The sequence below is a fragment of the Melozone crissalis genome, unplaced genomic scaffold, assembly GCF_028551555.1.
Source record: "Melozone crissalis strain CALT ecotype California unplaced genomic scaffold, PUWL_Pcris_2 ptg000016l_1, whole genome shotgun sequence".
Classification (NCBI taxonomy): domain Eukaryota; kingdom Metazoa; phylum Chordata; class Aves; order Passeriformes; family Passerellidae; genus Melozone; species Melozone crissalis.
The window spans coordinates 26,856,552-26,877,388 of NW_026535794.1; positions in this window are offsets into that span (position 1 = coordinate 26,856,552).

Below are 20,837 nucleotides of genomic sequence, written 5' to 3' on the forward strand. Positions count from 1 at the left end.
AGGGTGAATAATTGGCTTTTTCTAAACAAAAGTTCCATATTTAATTCAGAATCTTTCTTTAAATGCATATGGCACAACTACAAAAGAATGTATTTATATATTTACTTAAAATATATAGAACACAAGGATATCAACGATCTTTTTGCTCACTTCAGTGGATTAGTCTTACTCTGCTTTCAGTTGTCAAAGTACTCTCTATTGTGAAGAATCAATATTCTGTTTCCATGTCAAGCCAAATTCTGTATTTTGTCATTAAGTCTTTTTCTATCTCAAAGTTTACACATATAACTGTGATTTAGCAAGTGCTGTCATAAAGGTGATGCCCTTAAGGAGGTAAGAAATTGCAGGAGAGAAAGAACTTGCAATATTTTGAAATGTTTCTGTGTTCAAAGTATTCTGAGTTTTCAAAGGTTTTGTTACGGGTTTTTTTGTGTGTGTGTGCGCACGTGTTTTTGTGTGTGTTTTCTTTTTATATTTATTTTTATTGTACCGACTTTGAAAAAACTCTAAACTACTCTTAGAATATGGACCAAATTAAAAACAGGAAAATGCAAGAATTTATATTTAGTTATTTAATTCATTTCTTTAAAACATTAGTCAAGGAACTGGCAGAAATATAAGATTTTATTTTCCATGCACGAGTAAGCCTTACAATGAATCAAATCTCTGTCTTTAAAACAGTGTTCACAAATAATGATCAATTAATATGAGGTTAAAAACACATGCACCTTTCTGTCCTGATCAGTAAAACCTTACTCAGTAAAAATCAAGCATCTTTATAAGACTCTTTGTTCCCTGAACTTTCATCTTCCTATCTCAGGATCTGTTGAAGAAGGTGAATATCATTAGAAGGTATACTTTTTAATTGGAATCCTCAAAGATCTCCATTTTAAGATACCTGCCTAGACACAGTGGGTGAGACAACTTTTCCCCCAATGACTATTTACTACACTCATGACCAGAGATAATAAGAAAGAATTCCCTTAGAAGTGAACTACTTTGTGGAACTGCTGTAGTATGGGAGATAAGTTCAGAAATGTGCAGAAAGATCTTTGGATCTAAATATGGCAGCAAATCAAAATTAGAGATTTAAGCCACAATAACAAATAACATAGAAAAATGGAAGAATGAGATTTGGGAACTTTATTCCAGATCCTTTATAAAATAAATTAATACTGTGGCTCATGTCATGGCATTGAGACCGTGACTCTTTTCAGACCAGTCCAGCATCTTCCAACAAAAACTTTCAATAAATTCTCATGATACTAGTATTGAAAAATTTTCAGTTTGGTATCTCCTTCCAGACAAACCTTGGTGAATAAAAGTGTTTGTGTGCATGTAGTGAAAAATGATTCCAAATTATTACATATTTTCACAGAAATTTGAGATCAAGCAATTAAGAACCTTATCATAAAGCACAAAGCATCACACTAGATAACAATTCTAATGTATGTATTTTCCAGTTTCTCAATGCTTTAATATCATGCACAAATTTAAAGCAGAAAGTAGAGGCTAAACACATTACAAACAGCACAAACTCTGTAGTTCTAGTTTTCATGTGGTATAACATAAACTAATCTATATGAAAATCATTGAATGATAGCAATTGGTACTGGAACACTGTATCTTAAAATGTCTTCCTTCATTTCCCCTCTAATAAAGAAAATTTTGTTAATTTGAACATTCTGAGGTTGCTAACTCACCACACAAACCAAACATCCACCAAGCTAATATATATAACCAGACCTTGTCAGAGCAACAGCTGACAAACCTGTCCATTGGAGCCAGCACAGTCACCCCCATCTCTTCCCCTGCTGTCCCAGAGGGAACATCAAAATTCATAGGCATCCTTCCAGAGGAATTTCTGTGCCCAATGCTACACTGAAACTATGCAGGTGAAGCAAAGCAATCACTTTGTGTCAAAATGGATCTGCTTGGTCAGCTAAGACTGGGAGGAAATTTTCAACAAAATGGCTATTTCCTGATCTGATGCTCATCAGAGAAGTACAAAAAAGATGCAAAGGTGAATCTTTCAATTAAAATTATAACTCTGACTTAGCTTTATGTACTTAATTGTGATACTGCTTTTCAGATATTACAGTCTCTTTTCTTTCCTGGATCATGATTCATTATTTTTAACAAGTTATCTACCTTGTCCTGGCAAATGACTAAATATAATTGTTTTGCTTAAATTTGTTGTTTCATAGATTTTTATTTTTTTTTTATTTGCTTCTATTTTGTTAAGGATTTCAGGAAATAACTATTTTTTTTGGAAGTCTTTTATTTCCAGCTCCTTAATCTGATACACTTTCTCCTATAATTTTTACCTGACATATATGTATTATGTAGAGTTTTTACAGTACTGGAAGTTATTTTGTACCTCTAACAATTCAAAAACAAGAACAAGCAAGAAACATCTGTTGGACCCTAGCCAGTAGAATATTTGTCAGAGTACTCTTGTAATATGAAAAAAGGTATCCAAGTCCCTGTTTTGAATTCAGAAATAGTTTCAGTTTAGTTCTCCAAGGATTTAAATATTTGACCCAATAAGTAAATTTCTAGCTGTATTTACATCATTTGTGTTTGCAATACTTTGAAGAGTTTAATAGAAGCCTAGTGTTGAAGTGGAAGAGATCACAAAAAAAACCAAATTCTTTCTTTGCTGTATGACTGAGTCAATAGGTCTTTTCCCCCACACAATTACTGGCCCTGGGAGCCATTCAAAACACGTGGGTAGAAATGAAATGTGACAATTCCCCATGGCAGAAATTTTAACTCATAGCAGCAGTAGCCCCCACATGACCCTGAAACTGGTGGGATGGATTGGAAGTGGGAGGGGACTCATCTGGGGATTGTCTATTCTCACCCTCCTGCAGTACATTGTTTTGGGATAGTGCATGCTTAAAAGTTCCTCCGGATGCTAGTTCAAAAGCTTAAAAGATGGAAAAATTTTGTTGCTTTTCTCCACAGCACACACTATTTGCACAGATCTTCAATAACTTTCCCTGAACAGGGAATAGCAGCCCTCCAGACCCAGTGTCCATCCTCAGTAGATTGTTTTATTTCTTAATCCATATTTCTGTGTCCTTCCAGATACTTATAATCTTAACCCTTATATTTATTCAGCCATAGTTCTTTTAAGAAAAATATCACAGACTTCAGGGCCTGGATTAGCTGCATGTCCTCTGCCTGGTTCATAGTGCACAGTGCATTACAGGCTGAACTGTACATAGACTTTATCAAGTTTATCTTAATGTATTGAAGGAATTGTTCTTGAGGTTGAATTTATGTCATCTATTTCTATTGATGCCAACATGATTTTTTTTCATTTTCTTTTATATACGTTTTATATAACTTTTATGTATCCTCAGTATTCTTAGCAGGCATACTTGTAATTCTTTAAGTTGGTAATTTAGCATAGCCCCAGTATTCTGTTGGGTCAGGAGACCAAACATCCTAAAAGCCTCATAGTAGGAGGCTGGAAAACCCTACACTATCTTGAGAAGTCAAGGTGCTCTCTAGAACATATCCTGGAAAACAGAGATTTGTCCCATCCAAGGGGGAATTCCACAAATGGGGAAATACCATGTCATTCATCCAGGCCTCCCACTGAGGCATCCTTATTAGATGTGCTAATTTGTAAGGTCTTTAAATTGCAAATGTGGTTTATCATGTGTGTGAATTGCGGCGCATTCCACTTTGGCAAAATTGTTCACCAATAAGGATCCTTATTGAAGTACTGAGGCAAAACCTCCTTATCCCTTAACTGTGTCTGGCTCTCAGTTTCCTAAGACCAGGAAAAGACATCACTATCATGTTGGGAAAAGTTTTTTTTTCCATTGAACCACATTTTTCATTGATGATTTATATGGAGCATAAATGTAGCCAAGAGGGGAAAACTCCCCACTCTAATGAAATTTGTCTTGAAGTAAAGTACATTCTAAACTGACTCATTTTAAGGATGTTGATTTTTTTCCCCTGTGGAACTTTTCCTCCTGGATAGATTTTGCACAGTGTAACTCATAATAGTCCATTGAGAGCACTAACTGTATTTCAGAATAACTAGACTGTTAAGAAATATTCTCCAGAATTAGCCTGGGGAAAAATCTAACCAAACAAAAACCTCTGATAAGTCTGCATTATTATAAAACAAGGACATGAAAATATATCTCCCCCAAAAAAGGTTAAATGTTTTTCAACCTTTATGTCAATTTTTACCTACAGCAGGCATTTTCTGGTCAGATTTTAAGAAAAAATATAAGATTTTCCAGAAAATATTTAAATTTATCCTCAGGTAATATTTTTTCTACTGGTTTAGCATAAACTAAAGATTTATTTTTATCTGCTGCAAACGAACAGCCTACCTCTTTTTCTTCTTCCACACTAAAATTTTCTTCACAAATATATAGACAGGGATGACACCACAGGAACTGATCCCCTCAATTACTCTATGATACAAATATGCTTTACTAGAACAACCTATGGTGTAGCCTTCTGATTCAGCAGAGCATGTAGGGTTAACTAAAAGTTTTGCTTCAGTCCATTTATACTTATTAAACCTTCACTTATTGCAGTGAGCCATTTTTGATTAATGTTGCTATTTGTTTGACGGCTTTGCCGCAAGGTTCTCACAATTTTATGAAATATATTGCTGCTTAAGTTTGTTTGATCGATCAACTCCCAAATCAGATAGTTATGACAATTTACAATTAACTTTGATTTTTGGGCTTCTAAATATAGTTGAGCTGTTCTTTGTAATGGGTGCTTAATCTGTAAATTTACTGTTATTTATTTTCTGAATATTGACTTGTTCATGATATTTTGGTAGAAATTAGGAGCACACTATGCTACCAGGAAAAAGATACAGTGGCCAGTTGGTTTCATTTTTTGGGAAACTTAATATTTGTGCTGTACTGTGTACAGAGAAGCATCACATATTGCACTTGCAAATTCTTATGATGGATTAAATCCTTGTGATGAACCAGTGATATGTGAATTCTAGTACATATTTCTGGAGAAAGCAAATAACAGATGTAATCCAGCAAACAACAGATAAATTATTTAAGACACTTGTGAATCTGATAATTTTAAGAGAGCTCATCAATAAATTAGCAGAAGTATCTCAACTGTTTTCACTCTTTCAGATCCTCTAACTGTATCCTCAACAACAGAAACTTTATGAATCCTTGCAAAGGTGGTGGAAGTCCAGTTCAGCAGCATTCCAGCAACAAATTGACAACCTGCAGAGTTAAAAATTCATTGATTTCCAGAAAGAAAAGATCATCTAATCTTTAACTTTAAAAAATGAAGAAACTGTTACTACTCCTTATAGAAGTAAATGAAGATTTTTTAATGGCCATTAAAGATGGGTTAAAATTGATTGAAAAGAACACACCAAAGAAAAACAGAAACCTAAAACCTAAGACCCAAATTAATCTGTGCCAATTTACTTCAACAGGTCCTAGATAACATATCAGATAAGTGATACATACATATGGCTACTAAGTATAAACTATCAGAGATATCTTAGAAATACTGTGGGAACAAACTGACAGTGAATATCAATGTCATTTAGGTAAAATCTAAGATTACAGACATAATTTCTTCTCTCTTCTCCTTCCATCCAAAATAAAAATCTTAGCCACCTTTTTTTAGTTTCTTGCAAAGATAAGATATTAAAAAATGAGCCAAAAATAAATTCAAATTGTAATAAAGGAGAACATAATGGATTTGGGCAGGATCTCAGGAATCTGAAATAGGAAAAAAGAGTAAACTTATACATGTATTTTCCCAGATGGTTTTCATTTTTGCATGCAATCCATGGTCTTCTGGGCCTTTCATATATTTCTCTCAGGCTATGTGACTGATAGCATTGTACTAACTTAGTTCTTACTCTCTGTTTTAATGGTATCTGGTGTCAATTCCTCAGGCAACTTTAATCAACAGAGCAAGGCTGATTTCCTGCATAACCAGTTAGACTTTTTTTTTGTTTTGTTTGGTTAGTTTGTTGACTGGGGTGGTTTATTTTTTGTTGTTGTTACCAGTTTGGTGAGGGTTCGCGAGTGTTGGTCAAAGGAAATACAGCCAATATTGGCATGATTCTCTTCTTTTAAGACAGTCAGAGACTCTTTTATTCTGTGATGTTCATGCTCCTAAAGGGAAGAATGCTTTTGGCTGATAAATCTATTAGCACTAATGAACACATTTATGTTAATTGCACGTATTGCTAAAGGTTCAATAATGTATTGATTTCCCTTAGTTGAACTACTTATTTTTTCACTTATCTCTCTTACCCATCCTCTTTCCCAGCTTGTTACATTGTTGTCCATGCTGAATCTCACCTGATTCAGAAGTTCTTTGGGATTACAATGAGGGTACTGGTAAGTAGGGAGAATACTCAGTGTGAGTATCTGCACCGCAACTTCAGGTGAATTTTTGGTCTCCAGTTCTGGCTCATCATGTCTCTTTAAGCACTGTATGTCTCATTTCTAAGTGATTTCTGTAGTGTGGGTAAAATTTCAGGCAGGGTGCACAGTTATATTGTGCAGCACAGGGAAGTGACATAAAATAGTGTGAGAACGTTCTTTGGAGAAGCTCCTGGCCCCTTAGCTGAGGGAAATGCTGTCTGGGTCTCTGCTGTAAGACACAAATCCTCTGAAGTAGGTCCCAAATTTCTGATGCCATGAAAAGACAGAATGAATTCCTTAGGGTCTCTCCTTTCTTTGTCAGGAACTTCAGATACGTGTGCTGATAGGAAAGAAGGATGCTCTAGGGAAAGACTCAGGAAGGAATCAGGCAGAGTGACCTAGGAAAGCAACTGACTCGCAAGAAAAGCTCAACGAGCAAAGTGAGCACTACTTCTTGCCAGAGGAGATTATTCTTTCAAGAGAATTTTGTGAGACCAGTATTTTGTCAAGAAAACTCACACATGTTGAATAATGTGCAGCTGCTGCAGTTTTATTTACAGTTATGACACCCAAAGCCACCAACGTAGTGCATTTTAAAATATTATCCTGAATTAGACATGTGTCTATGAGGGTTTGCATGTCTTATAAGCACTTGTAGACATTATATTGGATAATTGAGTAGCATTCTAATTAGACAACCTTAATGAAGTGCTTCAGAGACAACATACATTCATCCTAATTTTCTCTGGTGTTTAGGAAGCACAAGCAAAAGTCAGTTGCACAATATTGTGTAGTATAAGCTGGCTATCCTAAATGTATTTTGTTGTGAGTCTGTATTTGTGTATAAATCCATAAACCTTATCAAGACTAAGAAAGTAATCAATACTCCACTGTTACATTACTTGTCTAAGGTTATGCTTCATGGGATAAATTTAATATTTTGAAATAGACCTAAAAGAAAGAGCTCAGGTAGCTGAAGGTTACTATTCAGTTGAGGCTTTGATATTTCTGTTTTACCAATGAGGAGCACATGTATTCTGCTGATCACTCAACACCTGAGACATTACAACATGCTTACTATTCTTTAATTATTAAGGGTTAATAATAAAATGCTAATTACCAATAAAATGCAAATAAAGGCTGCTGCCAATTTGGAGTAAGATGATAACATACCAGACACGCAGTACAGAAAACACAAGTTGTGTTCTTGACCATTTTTTGGGATGATTGACAGGGAAACATGTGACAATCGGTTTGAGTGATTTTTGAGTGAACAGGCTATTGCTTTTCTCATGGCATCATGAAGGATAAGTGATTTCTTTTGCAACTGCAGGGCAGGTTTTGTGGAGATACATGACCCAAACCATAATAAGACTCAGTGAAGGGCATCAGTGAAGGAAATAGGGGCCTTTTTTTTCAAAGTTGCACTGGATTACAGATGCCTTGATTAGAACCTTTTTTTTTTTGATGCTGTACTTACAGATGATGTGCCTAATTTCTGTGCAATACATGAAGTGGAAAGACAAATTTGTTTTTTAGTATGGGACACTGAAAGTGATTGCATCAGCCACAACAGCTGTGACTTGCTTCAAACTCCTAAAGGAGAAAGCAATACAAACCATGCTGTTACTGTATTTTCTGTGAGGAAGAAAGTCAAAGAGTCAGGATTGAAGAACTATTGGCTGATAGTAGAGTGTCACTGCTATTAGCATGTTTCATTAATTTCTTTTTCTACAGATCTATAATATTGTTAAACCTGCTTTCATAAAAGAGTATTTTAAGGTCTAGCAATTTGTCATTGTTTTTCAAGTAGTTTTAAATCCTCTAGTTAAATTCTAATTATACAAAATATTACTATTTATGACTCCTGTTTTTCAGAACATCTTTCTTTACCCTGCTAATTTTATTTTCAGTCTGGTCAAGCAATGTAACACTTATTGGATATTAAAAACATAGCAGTGAAGCTGTAAATAAGTCACTGCCTCCAAAAAAAAATAAAAAAGAACACAGATGAAAACAATATGATAAAGCTCGTTGTCGAAATAAATTATGCCTTGGGAAAAAAAGTAATTTGCACAATTAGGTGATACAATAGAATGTTCCATAATTAGGTGCAATACAAGTGTAACCATCCTTAATATCAGTAGTATGCAAGCCTTTCAGACTTCATTAAAGAGTTCCATTGGAACATGTGAATAATAGGATTAATATAGCCATGGGCACTGCTGGGTCAGCTGGCAGTAGATCAATCCACAACGTAGAGCATATTAAAAGGATTATAGATTAGCAATTAGATGGCTTTTTCATGAGCAAGAAATAGTTCCTCAAGCTTTGCCAAAGGTTAACAGAGAGAGGTTGTCGATTTTGCCAGTTTATAATCCAGTAAGAGCTATAAGGTAAGGGAGGTTATGGCATTTTCAGGATGGCAAGAATGATATGAGCAAAACATAACAAACCTTTTAGGATCAGTGGCTTGGCTTCACAGAGGAACTCTTCTTACATGAAATGTAGAATATGATTATAACATTTCTTACATGAAATGTAGAATACTTTTAATAACCAAATCTCTAAGAAAAAAGATTTCAAGTGAACTGTCTGAGAGGTAAGAGACACTTTCAAAGCCCTTTCTGTAGCATTCTGTTTGAAAACTTTTGTTGCATTTCAGAGAATACATAAATAAGTTTTCTAATTCAAACTCCAAAAATCAGTGTTGAGCATTACTAAGATTATATACCACTGGGATTTTAGTTGAACACTTATTTTTAGTTTGTCAATAATACAGATACCTAAGAAATTTTTATAGCTTCCTGATGAAATACTGCATAGCAATATTGGTATGTTTTCAACTGCATAAAGAGAATGTAGTATGTAGAATCAATATACATTGATCACACTGGGAGCTGAGTCTCAACATTTCCAAAAATCAGGTCACTTACTTGGGTAACTCAATGTGCTTTTATTTCATATGTCTAACTCTGAAAATATGGGCTTTTGTATAAAGGGAGACATAAATATGTTTAAAAAGATGAAATGGGCATTCAAATGGGAAATAAATCAAGAATACCTGGAAATAATAAAAATGAATAGCAGCCAGTAATTTATTCAACAAACTCAAACATTTATGTCTGTTCATGAAGAAGTTTTACTCCCTCATTATTCAGCTGCCTTGTTATCTTTCTGCAGAAATTTTGGGACAGAGACCTGACTGTTAATATTTTGCTGAGTCTATTTCTTACTCTGTAAGAAATGCTGGTGAATTTACTGAGATTAAAGGCAAGCGAACAGCAATAAAAATTGTCTGAATAATGACTCTGCTAAACAACAAAGGGTAAGTTTTAAAAAGACTTTTTTTAAGAAGCAGAAATATTTGCAATTATTGCAAAAAGGGCAAAGGAATTTGCTGGAAACTATTTTATTTTTAAGAACAAATGGTTGTACAGTTTAAATGACATTTAGACTAATTAAAATACCTCTTAATAAATTAATAAAGCCAGTCACAGCTGCAAAATTTTTCATAAATTTTATGATACCACACTGCCTTCACTATAACACCAGCCTCATAGAGATTTGAGTCAGATGAAAGGTTTAAAACTAATTTTCCCTATTTATTCTGCCAAAACCAGCAACTATTTTGGGGCTATAGATACTTTTCAGCATCATTTACTGGTTTTAAAGAACGTGAATTTTTTTGTGGAATCTGTTTGAGTACCTGAAAAATTATGATGCAATCTCAGTCTCTAATTCTAAATGCCTCTTTATTGTACCCATTACATGTTATTAGTTCTAGGGTAAATGCATCCATTTTCTATACAGAAAAAACTTAAGGGATAGAGGATTATATACAATCTATGTAATTTAATATTTTTTACAGTATTACTTTCGAATAGTAAGGATATACAGTAATATTCTAATCTCAGTTAAGCCCCATTTTTTCTACTTGCTCTTGGCAGTCAGAAAAGCAAAAACCACAATATTTTCTATTTTAAAAGTTTGAAGACTGCTTTTTTGACTGAAATCTGTATAATTACTACTTTGATTTTAGCTAAACTATAAGATAAATTTTATAAAGTAGGGCTTCCTAATTACAATTCTTTTCAATTTAGTTAAATTGTGACAGCTGCTCTGATTTTGACAGACAAGAAACAAAGTGTTTGCATTGCAATGACAGCAATGTCCATGACACTAATTGCAACTTTCGTTGGAAAATGTCATGAATAATGTTTCAAATAGGATCCAAACATAAAGCTGGCTCTTCACTCATTTTACTTTGCAACAGAATTCTGGGATATTAACATTATTTTTGTCTTAGTTCGACTAATAATTTTTGCAGCAACTACAGACAGTGAAATAGGTAGCAGCCATCAATGATCACTGAAGCAGTCCAGTCAATTCACTGACTTTATAAAATGTTTGGCAGCCACTGCTCCTGAGTGACCAGAAGAATAGTGTTATATGCCTAATTACTTTCATGTTTAATACAGAAAACATAAGATGATGTTGCATTTATTTCTAGAACTGAGACATTTGCATTTTCTGTCAAAATCAAAAAGTGACAGCTGTTAAAGGTGGAATTTTCATAAGCTCATAGATAATGTAGGAACAGAAGGCCCATTGGTTTTTATCATGTGCTGCATGCTTTTAAATTTGATTTAGTTGAGACTTTTTAGTTGAGTGTTTAAATACTGTGAGAGTCCTATATTCACTTTTTTTCCCTTGCTTTTGAGCCTAGGTTTGAAATTTTAATCCACCGTTAAATTGGATGCTTTTATAAATCTCACTGTGATTCTTACTATTCCTTAGGTGCCTACATAGCCCATATAAATATGGCCTTCACAGAAAATCCTACCTGAAAGATGCTTAAGGCTTCCCCAGGGGAAGGGAAAGGCAAGGAAACATACCTCCCAATTCCCAGTATTACTGCTCTGGGGATAACTGACAGATCCCCTAAGAGTCTGAAGAAATTACATTGTCCTATCTTTATAGCATTTTTCAACATGTATGGAATATACTATATACTATACACTATACATTATGTACTGTACACTATATGCTTGCAAGAGGACAATGTTGGGAAAAAATATTCAGGAATTATACAGTTGGAGTAGTTAGAATACAATTTACAGAGCATTTTCTCTTTAGGAAAGTTAAAGGTGGGGAAGGGGGGGCAAGATTAAGTTTCTTAAATTGATACTGAGGTAACTTTCCCATAGGATCAATACTGAGTGCAGCGTCCTTAGGGGTGCTTTGGCAGGACTTCCTTTTGCATACCCCAGGACCTGAATTTGGCAAACCTGCCTGCATATGTCATGAAGCACTCTTCAAAGTCAGCCCCATGTTTTCTGCCTTAAAATAATTCTGACATTATGACAGGTCACAGGATTAGCCTTTTTCCTGTACTGCATGGCATCTCCCTGTGTCCTGACTGAATCAGGTTTTTTTGATTTATGTCTTCTGAAATGAACTCAGATTGCCATAGCTGCTTATTGCTTATCTATCAATGCATTACATCTCCAGACCTCTGTCTGGTTTCATAATTTTCTTTCTTGTCAGCCCACACAAATGTCTTTTTAATGTCACCTTCTCACTTTGTATTAAAAGTTCAGACCCATGCAGATGAGCGTGGGAAACTCCCTCTCAGCCCTTTTGGTATCAAAGCAGCTGGCATGAAAATACCTGTCCTCACTCCCTTTTCAACATACAGCTTCGTCCCTGTTGAAACACAGTGGACTAATATTGAATAAATCCTTACACTCCAGTACCTTAATCCATATCACAGCAACTGGGTAGGCTAGTTTATAATTATGCAGATATGTATAATTATATGAAGGAACTCCTCCTCCAGTAACCAGCACTTTTGCTTTTGTAGATAAAGATTTCTCACTGAGGCTGCCTATGTTATATTTCCCGCTCACTTGAGAACTTTACCTTGTGGGAGTTACAATGACTGGGCAATCTGTCCTTCTCAGAGTCCTTTTCCATTGACATTTCCTTTAGGAAAGGCTCCCCTTTGTGGCAATGTCCTACAAATCCCTGGCCTTTGTCTAGATCTCTTCACCTCCACAAGGCATTGTAAAGTCTCTACTGCTAGCATCATATTACTCAACAAGCTACTTCTGCTCAAGCTGCAGAAATTCATAGTTATGTTAATAAATAAAGAGCAGTGATCTCCTCTGAAAACTTGCTCTGTAAGTGTGAATAATCCGATTCCATTTCCTTTGGGTTTGGATTTAGTTGTTGTATTATGTGATGTATACTAAGGTGAAAATTCTACAATTGTAGAATTTCTACAATTGTGAAGCTTGTAATGGCTCTCAGATGAACCAAATCCCAGTGATCAGCAATAGCTGAACACCAAAACAGTCCTAAGTCCTCCATCACTATTAATTGATGCTGTCTTTCTCTTCTGTCAGATATCTTAGAGGCTCTTACCTTTTGTCCTTTGTGGGTGAGATTAACAAATAGGTTTGAAAATAATTACTGAGGGCTCCCAGACCTCTGTAGATGCAGGCACACCTGTGTGAAACTCTGCTAAGCAGCTCCTCAAGATGTGTGAATTTCCTTGCCTTTTGTTATGATTTTTTTTCCTCTTAACCTAATACAACATGCATCTAATGTTATAGAGTGCTGTTTCCCCTTCATTTTTGAGCATGCTTATACTCTCACTGTTTATGTTACAGAAAATATAAAATTCAATGTTAAGCTTGTGGTATTCTGAGCATTATTGCTAATGTTTGTCCTTCTAAGTTATACACTATTCTTTTTCTTCATTTGCAGGTGAAAGAGGAGATAATACTATTGATCTATCTGAATATTGATGTCTATTTTTTAATGGTAGTTATGGAGCTGCATGCAGACTCCATGTGTCTATAGATAAATCTATCAGGTGGAATAAGTGTTTTAGTTGGTAATGATATCTGAGAGTAACTGTACGAAATAGCACAGAGAAACAGCTATTTTTTCTTTCTTTGTACTAAAATCTTTTTGAGAGTAAGATGTAGTTTTTATGCTTTCATGGAGATTCCTCCAGGAAAATGCCAATTCCATAAAAGGTGCTAGAGAACATGATTGCATATAAATTTAATAATTTTTTTAAGTTATAGGAGTTTAACCAAAAAATTATTTTGAGGATCTGTACAAATATGGTTTTATATTGATTTCTTAATCAAAAGTAATTAGTTGTTTCATCATCAGAAAAGAATCTTGGAAAAAATTTTCCTAGTGTTTTTATCTAAAATATATTTCCAAACATAGCCAACCTGTGAAAAATACTCAATTCTATATTGTGCCCTTTACTGTTTAACTATTGCAGGAGTGTAAAGGGAGTGATATGTAATCTATAACATGTAATTCTAGCATATCATAGTGTAAAATTATGTTGGGCCAGAGACAGCAAGTTTTGCAGGAGTCATTCTTAGAAAGGCATATGGTATTTTTCCTTTGCTAAATGTCTTCTGTTCCAAATTACTATGGGAAAACTAAGTCAGATTTGCTGATAACTCAGGGCCTTTTACTGATTTGGATATTTTTTACCTAAAATGGGCAATGTGCTGTAGAATTCCAGCATCCAGGCAGAAAATGGTACTGTAAGCTCAAAAGGGCTATCTCCATCACAGTCTGACTATATCCTTCTTCTCAGAGTGGATAATTTCATGATCTGTTCAGCTGTTAAAAGGGTAATATTCAGATTCCTGATTATGCTGACAAACTGCCTCTGAACAACCGTCGTGGACAGTCTTGTTAAACAAACAACGTATACAACTTATGGGTCACAAATTTCTTGATAGATCCTGTTGAAGAACAGTGATATAACTGATTGAACCTGTTTACCTTTACTTATAATATATCTCCTTTGGGAAACATTTCAGTTTGTTTGTAAGGTGAAAAAAACCCCAACTACCCCATGTGCAAAAAACCCCAAACAAACAAACACAAACCATAATAGAAAAATGTCACAGTATCACTGGAGGAAGTCTAGTAATGGCTGTCCTTCCTGCATCTAAGGGATCTAACTAAATGTTTCTACTCTTTGTTTTCAGTCTTACTGCCAATGTACTGTCTGTATGTGTCCTCTGTTCCATTGTCAAGTTGTATTTATATCATCGTATGTTGCAATAATCTTCATAAGTGGAAGTAACAAAGGATAGTAAAGACCCGGACAGGTAAAAAGCTAAAGAACCAGCAAAGCATGGAATATTGAAAGAAACTGAAAGAGCAGAGTGCACATGATTTCTAGCTGTATAAAATGTATATGGTGATAGCAGGTAATCATAGCTCCTACTTACTATAATATAGCACTAAAAAGGGGGGTGTTGTTTGAATGTTGAGGATATGCCTGGAACAAGACAAAATTTGCACCAGGGAATTCTCTTTAGCAGTTAGAGACAAAAAAGATGGGGTTATGTGGGAGATTTCCAGCCTGTCTGAGCTACTCTGCAGCTCCTCTGGTGTGCGGGAGGCTGGAAAGGCTCTGAGCAGAGCAGGGCTTCTGTGTGTGTCTGTGTGTGTGTGTGTGTGTGTGTGTGTGTGTGTGTGTGTGTGTGTGAGTGTGAGTGTGTGTGTGTGTTAGGCACTTTCTGTTGTCATTACAAAGAACTGTGCTTTTCATCCTCCAGTCTGAACTGCCTTTGCTTCTCACCTGCTTGCTGGCCTTGTTAATAATCAATCACATTTTAGTCACTTAACCTTTGTTTGCTCCTCTCTGCCTCTTTTGCTCTTTTGCATGTTGCAGTGGATGGCAGGACTCCAGCTGTTTGTTGATTAACAAATGAGCCCTGTATGTGCCGCAGCCATTTTCACTTCTTCCCGGAGCCTTTTGCTGCAGCCACTTTAGCTGCTTCTTTGCATATTGATTGAACAGGGCTCGCATTGAGTATTGACTGTCACAGACAATGTTCCTCACTTACCATTACTGCCCTTGTTTCTTTCTCCCTCATCACCATTCCTGTAAATACCGATGTTCATCCAGTTTCTCCTGCCCTTATATTTCTCCACCATCTGCCTCTTTGTTTCATTCTTATATTTGTAAATCAACCACATACAATCATTTCTTTTCTTTTTTGCAATTGCCTTTGAGTATATTTCTCCTAATCACCAGTATGGCCAATCTCAGGAGTTCAGCATTCAGAAATCATGACTCAGCCTTCCTCTTCTCTGATATCAGGTTACTGATCTAATACTGAAAAAACCTTTTTTATTTTTCATTTTTTTTCCCTCAGAAAATAAATATAATCATCTAGCCTTTTAAGATGCATAGGAAACCTAGCTAGTAATACAAAGGTATTGTTTACAACCCCTGGGAAAATAACGTTTTAAGAATAATAAAAAAATTAAAGCATCTGCTATCACCGAAAAGCAAGAGCCTGATATCTGAAGACAAAGAGCAGCTAAGATAAAGACAGGATGAAAGAGAGAATGCACACACTGCCTGAAGTGGCAGGAGCTGAAAACAAATATACCAACTCTATAAACCACTGGTCATTTAATGGAATGCAACCTTGTGAGCAAGGGAAAAAAACAGCTTTAAGGAAACAAGAAAGGAAACAACAAATCTCCATCATGTCTCTGGCACTCTGATTATCATATGTTTGCATGTAACATTGTGACATCGAGCTGAAGATCAATGGAGGGAGTGCAACATGAAAGCATGTTGGAAAATGTTAAGACATGGGAAGAATGAATCTTCCATCTTCCCCATGTGGGGGGGAAGAAATAATTAACACCATTCTCCTCCTGGCAAAGAGAAAGAAATTCTGACACCAACATCACTTGCTTTGCTTTGAGTGAGTGACCGAACTAAACAACCTCCACTGGTGTCTCAACCTCATGTGTCTGCTGCAAACATATTTTTAGTAAAATTGTGAAATTATGCATTTAAACCTGTTTTCTGTTGATATTATTCTTTTTTGTTTTGTTGTTGTAGTTTTTTTTTAAAATTTCTATCCTCAAAGGAAGGTTTCATTGGCAATTTTCTGTCAAAATACTTTCTGGCATAGGGTTGCTACACAGAAATATATTGTCAATGTGAAGATAGGGTACTGCTTGAACATTTTTGTTACCAATTTAGGAATATCACAAGTAGAACTGTCCTTAACTGGAATATCTTCATTTTTAAATGAAATGAAATTTTATTTTGGAACAACAATAAATGCACTCCAATTACAGTCTTGGAGCTTCCTATTTGTTTTCTCTCTGATGATTTGAGTTCTCTGTACGGGTTGCATTTCTCTTAATGTATTCCAGCCTCATCCTTGCCTCATTTCTAGGAATGTGCTAGAAGCCCTATAAACTTGGTCTATTGTGAGAGATTTAATTTGGCTTTTAAAAAGCCAAAGTTTTAGAAGAAAACATAATTTGGCATCCAAATCAAAATGCCTAGGAAGTTTTTGCCACCAGGTTTCATGATGTAACATAAAAAAAGGTGGGAAAGTGCTAAATATAGAGCAGGAAAGAAGAAATCCTGCAGAATTTCCCCACTCACATATGCCATGGGCAGGGCACAAATTTGCTTGCTAATTGAAGAGATGGGGTGGCAGGAACTGAGAGCAGGGTTTGCTGGAGACAAGTGAGGTAGAGCAAAAGTACCAGACTGAGCCCTGTGCTACACAGCCCCAACCAGGCCAGGGGCCATGCCAGGAGCTGCTCAGTGCCATGCCTAGCAAACCTTCCCCACCAAACCTGGACTTCCTTTTTGTTGTACGGAATTTTTACTCATCACTCAATTTCACGTGGATTTCTTCCCCATGATTTCTTAGGTCATTAAGAACGCCAAGCCATTTTTTTAAAACATTTTTTTAAAAATTTGAATAAGCTGGCATGTTCCTTTGGATTCTTGTAAAAATATGTGTATTTCAACTTTCATTTCTGAAAAGCTTCTCCTCCACATCATGGTTGTGAAGATGAAATAATTGACTCAAACATATCCTATGTAAAGTAGGGCAACATGTATATTTGTTTCTTTTAGTCAAAACTTGAACTTTAAATTAGCATGTTTGAACACTTGAAATATTACTTATCTATTTAATGTTTCATTTTCCATTTCTAGCTCATGTTGTTTGCTTAATTTCACCTTGAACTCTTTGATACTCCTTGAGAGGCTTGTACTTAAGACACTTTGTCTTCCCATTTCAGGTCCTTTTATGACTGAGTGTCTTTGAGGTCACCTTGATGCTTCTTGGACTTCTCTCTTTTTTCAACTGATGCTATAAATTGCCCTTTATTTCCCCTCCCCCACCAATTTGTCCGCTATCTTTTGCTCTTATATCTATTCAAGTAACTCCATCTTGCCCTGTTCTTTACTCAATGACTCAGTTTGAATATTGCTATTTTGATAATACCTGTATTTTCTCCTGCTTGAGTAGTGTCCGACTCTTGATAGTACTCTTAGCCTCTTATTTGAAACTGAAATTCTTTACAATAGGTTTAGCTCACGTACAATGCATTCTTAAATGGTCATATTTTACAAAGTGGAGTGGTATAGAGGACTTAACAGCAAACCAAGAGAGTATCTGGTGCTCAGATTCACTCTGTTGTGGCTGCCTATATTCCCAAGGGCCATAAGCTTCAGTGAAGGAGACTCACATATATGAGTGCAGGTTTCTTGATTCTTGGCCTTTGGTAATAATAATGTAGGAATACAATTAAAAAACTTTAATTATAATTATGTAATGACTTGTTCTGTGTGGTACGTGCTAAACTACTGTAATATATACCAGTACTTTCATATTACCATGCACTGCTTTTGGGATCATTCCACAGTAGCACTGAATTTTCATATTTAATTTCATTTTCCTCAAACCTAACTGCTTTTCAGAGACCAACTGCAGCTTTTATAAATGTTCTTTCTAGACTAGTTAATATCTTAGGCTTATAAAAGGTATTTTAATAAAAAAATATAGCTTCCAGCTAGAGCCCAGATTTCAAAAGATAAGAACATCTACTTTTCCATTTCTTTTTTTTTCGGAATAAGTCACTTTAGTTTAAAGACTTTTTTTCCAGACTGATTAAGAAGAAAGACTGACAAATTGAACTTCAGATTTACTCTTTCACCAGAATGATACAAGAAGCAGGTAATGAGATCAACTCATTGTTAGTCACGAAGAAGTTGCTTTGAAATGAAGCGTCAGACATACTTATTGCTTTAACAGTCACACAGATTGATATAAACAAAAGCAGCTCACTCAGGCCTACCTTTTCTTCCACAGCTGCTAAAGTAACTAATATGTATCCTCACAGCTGCTCAGAACTGCCACCAATCTGATTCCAATTTGAATTCTTAAAACAGCATTAATAGTAATTTGCCAACAGTGTACTGTATTTTTTTTTACAGCTACTGTATTGGTGTAGAAATTTCATCTCTCTCGTCTCAAATAAATGAAACTTCAGCTATCATTTTTCCAGAAGACTACACGTTTTCTTTGTATTAAAATGTAGGAATAGCAAAGAAATAAAACAAGAGGCAGGTTTGTTACCAGCTCCTTCCCCCCTCACCCCATACAAGATGATGGGCCAATTAACTTTTCCTGTTAGCAGACAAGTTTTAACTATGTTAATAGAATGTGCTCATTTACAAAAGAATCACAGAATCATAGAATTTATTAGGTTGGAAAAGACCTTTGAGATCATCAAGTCCAACCTATGACCTAACATCACCTTGTCAACTAGACCATGGCATTAAGTGCCACATCCAGTCTTTTTTTAAACACCTCCAGGGACAGTGACTCCACCACCTTCCTGGGCAGCTCATTCCAATGCCCAATCACTCTGGGAAGAGTTTTTTCCTTTTTTTCCTAAACTTCCCCCAGTGCAGCTTAAGGCTGTGTCCTTTTGTCCTGTCCCTGGTTGCCTGGGAGGAGATCAACCCTTACCTGGGTGCACCCTCCTTTCAGGCAGTTGTGGAGAGGGATAAGGTCCCCCCAGGAGCCTCCTTTTCTCAGGCCAAGCACCTCCAGCTCCCTCAGCCCCTCCTCATCGGGTTTGTGTTCTAGACTCTTGTTTGTCTGGACACCAGCCTTGTTGCCCTCCTCTGGACACCTTTGAGTACCTCAACATCCTTCCTAAACTGAGGGGCCCAGAACTGGGTACAAGTTTGCTCCTTGAGCACTGACAGATAAAGACTATATTCCAAGATGAGGAGTTAAGTCAATTGTAAAATCTCTCCCAGGTTCAATAAGACCCACCAGCGTTGGCATGGGATGAAAGACAGTGAACAAATACATAAATCAGGAGATAAGTGGATGGAGTGGGAAGACCTAGTTGACTGGTGATATGGATGGTTTAAGAAGATTTAAGAGTTCCTCCACTGAAATTTTTCTGCTACATATCCTTGATAGGAAGAGACAGGAAAATACTAGTAACTAATGGAAAGAAAGAGAAGATGGTTGTACTAATTTCTTTACTATGAACCATCATGAGTAGAATCAGCACTGTTCTGTCACTTCCCCTTCTTCTTCCTCATCTATACATGAAACACAATGTCCATAATTTGAAGGAAAATTTCAATGAAACCACAAAAAACTTCTATACCCAGGATATGAAGGATAAAAATATTAAATTTTGCATACAAAATATCTAATTTTACTAGCTTTTCCTGGGTTTGCTCTAACAAAGAATTTATTATCTTCATCCACCAAGAATATCTTTCTTACCTAAAAGTTCCTTTTTTTTCCCCTTTCCTCTCTGACCTGGACACGATTTCTGTCTCTTCTTACTGAGAAACCTCACTTATTTGCATTCCTTTGGTACTTACAGTACTCATAATTCTGTTTTTCACCAGAGGAAACCATCTCTCTCTTTTTGATTATATCAAACTCCCACCAAAAGAGAGTAAAGTTGCTCCTTTTTTATAAGGATGCATAAAAATGAGAGACTCAACTACAGCATGTCTGAGGAAACCTCAGACAAGCAGGACATATTTACTAAGTGCAGATTATAAGTACCCTTCTGAAAGACAAATTTTGGTTTTGTACTTCATGGTTAGCCTATTTTGGCAAAAATAGGCTAATCATGAAGAGTTTGGGGAGCAAAGTTCTGATAATGTAATCAGTTGTGAAAGTTTTTGGGGTATCCTTTTGGGGATGAAAGGTTTTTATTTAGCAATTCATCTTTAAAATCATGGATGAATGGGACCATCTCATTTCAGTCCTCCTGCTGCTCTATTGATACACAGTGTATCAGTCCTGCTACGGGAATGAGTGAAGATGCCCATTACGACAAAATCCACATCTGCTTTTCTCCTGCTGAGACACCCATACAAAAATAATTCCCAATGGCAGATATACAGTTTCTTATTGTCTTATATTGTGAAACCATAAAAAGTCAGAGTGCAAGAGAAAATCTGAGATAGCATCATTATCAAAATACTAATTTTTAAACATTTTTCTTTTTTAAAAATTGAATTGAGTGTGATTTTATTTCCCTTTTGATATGAAATAG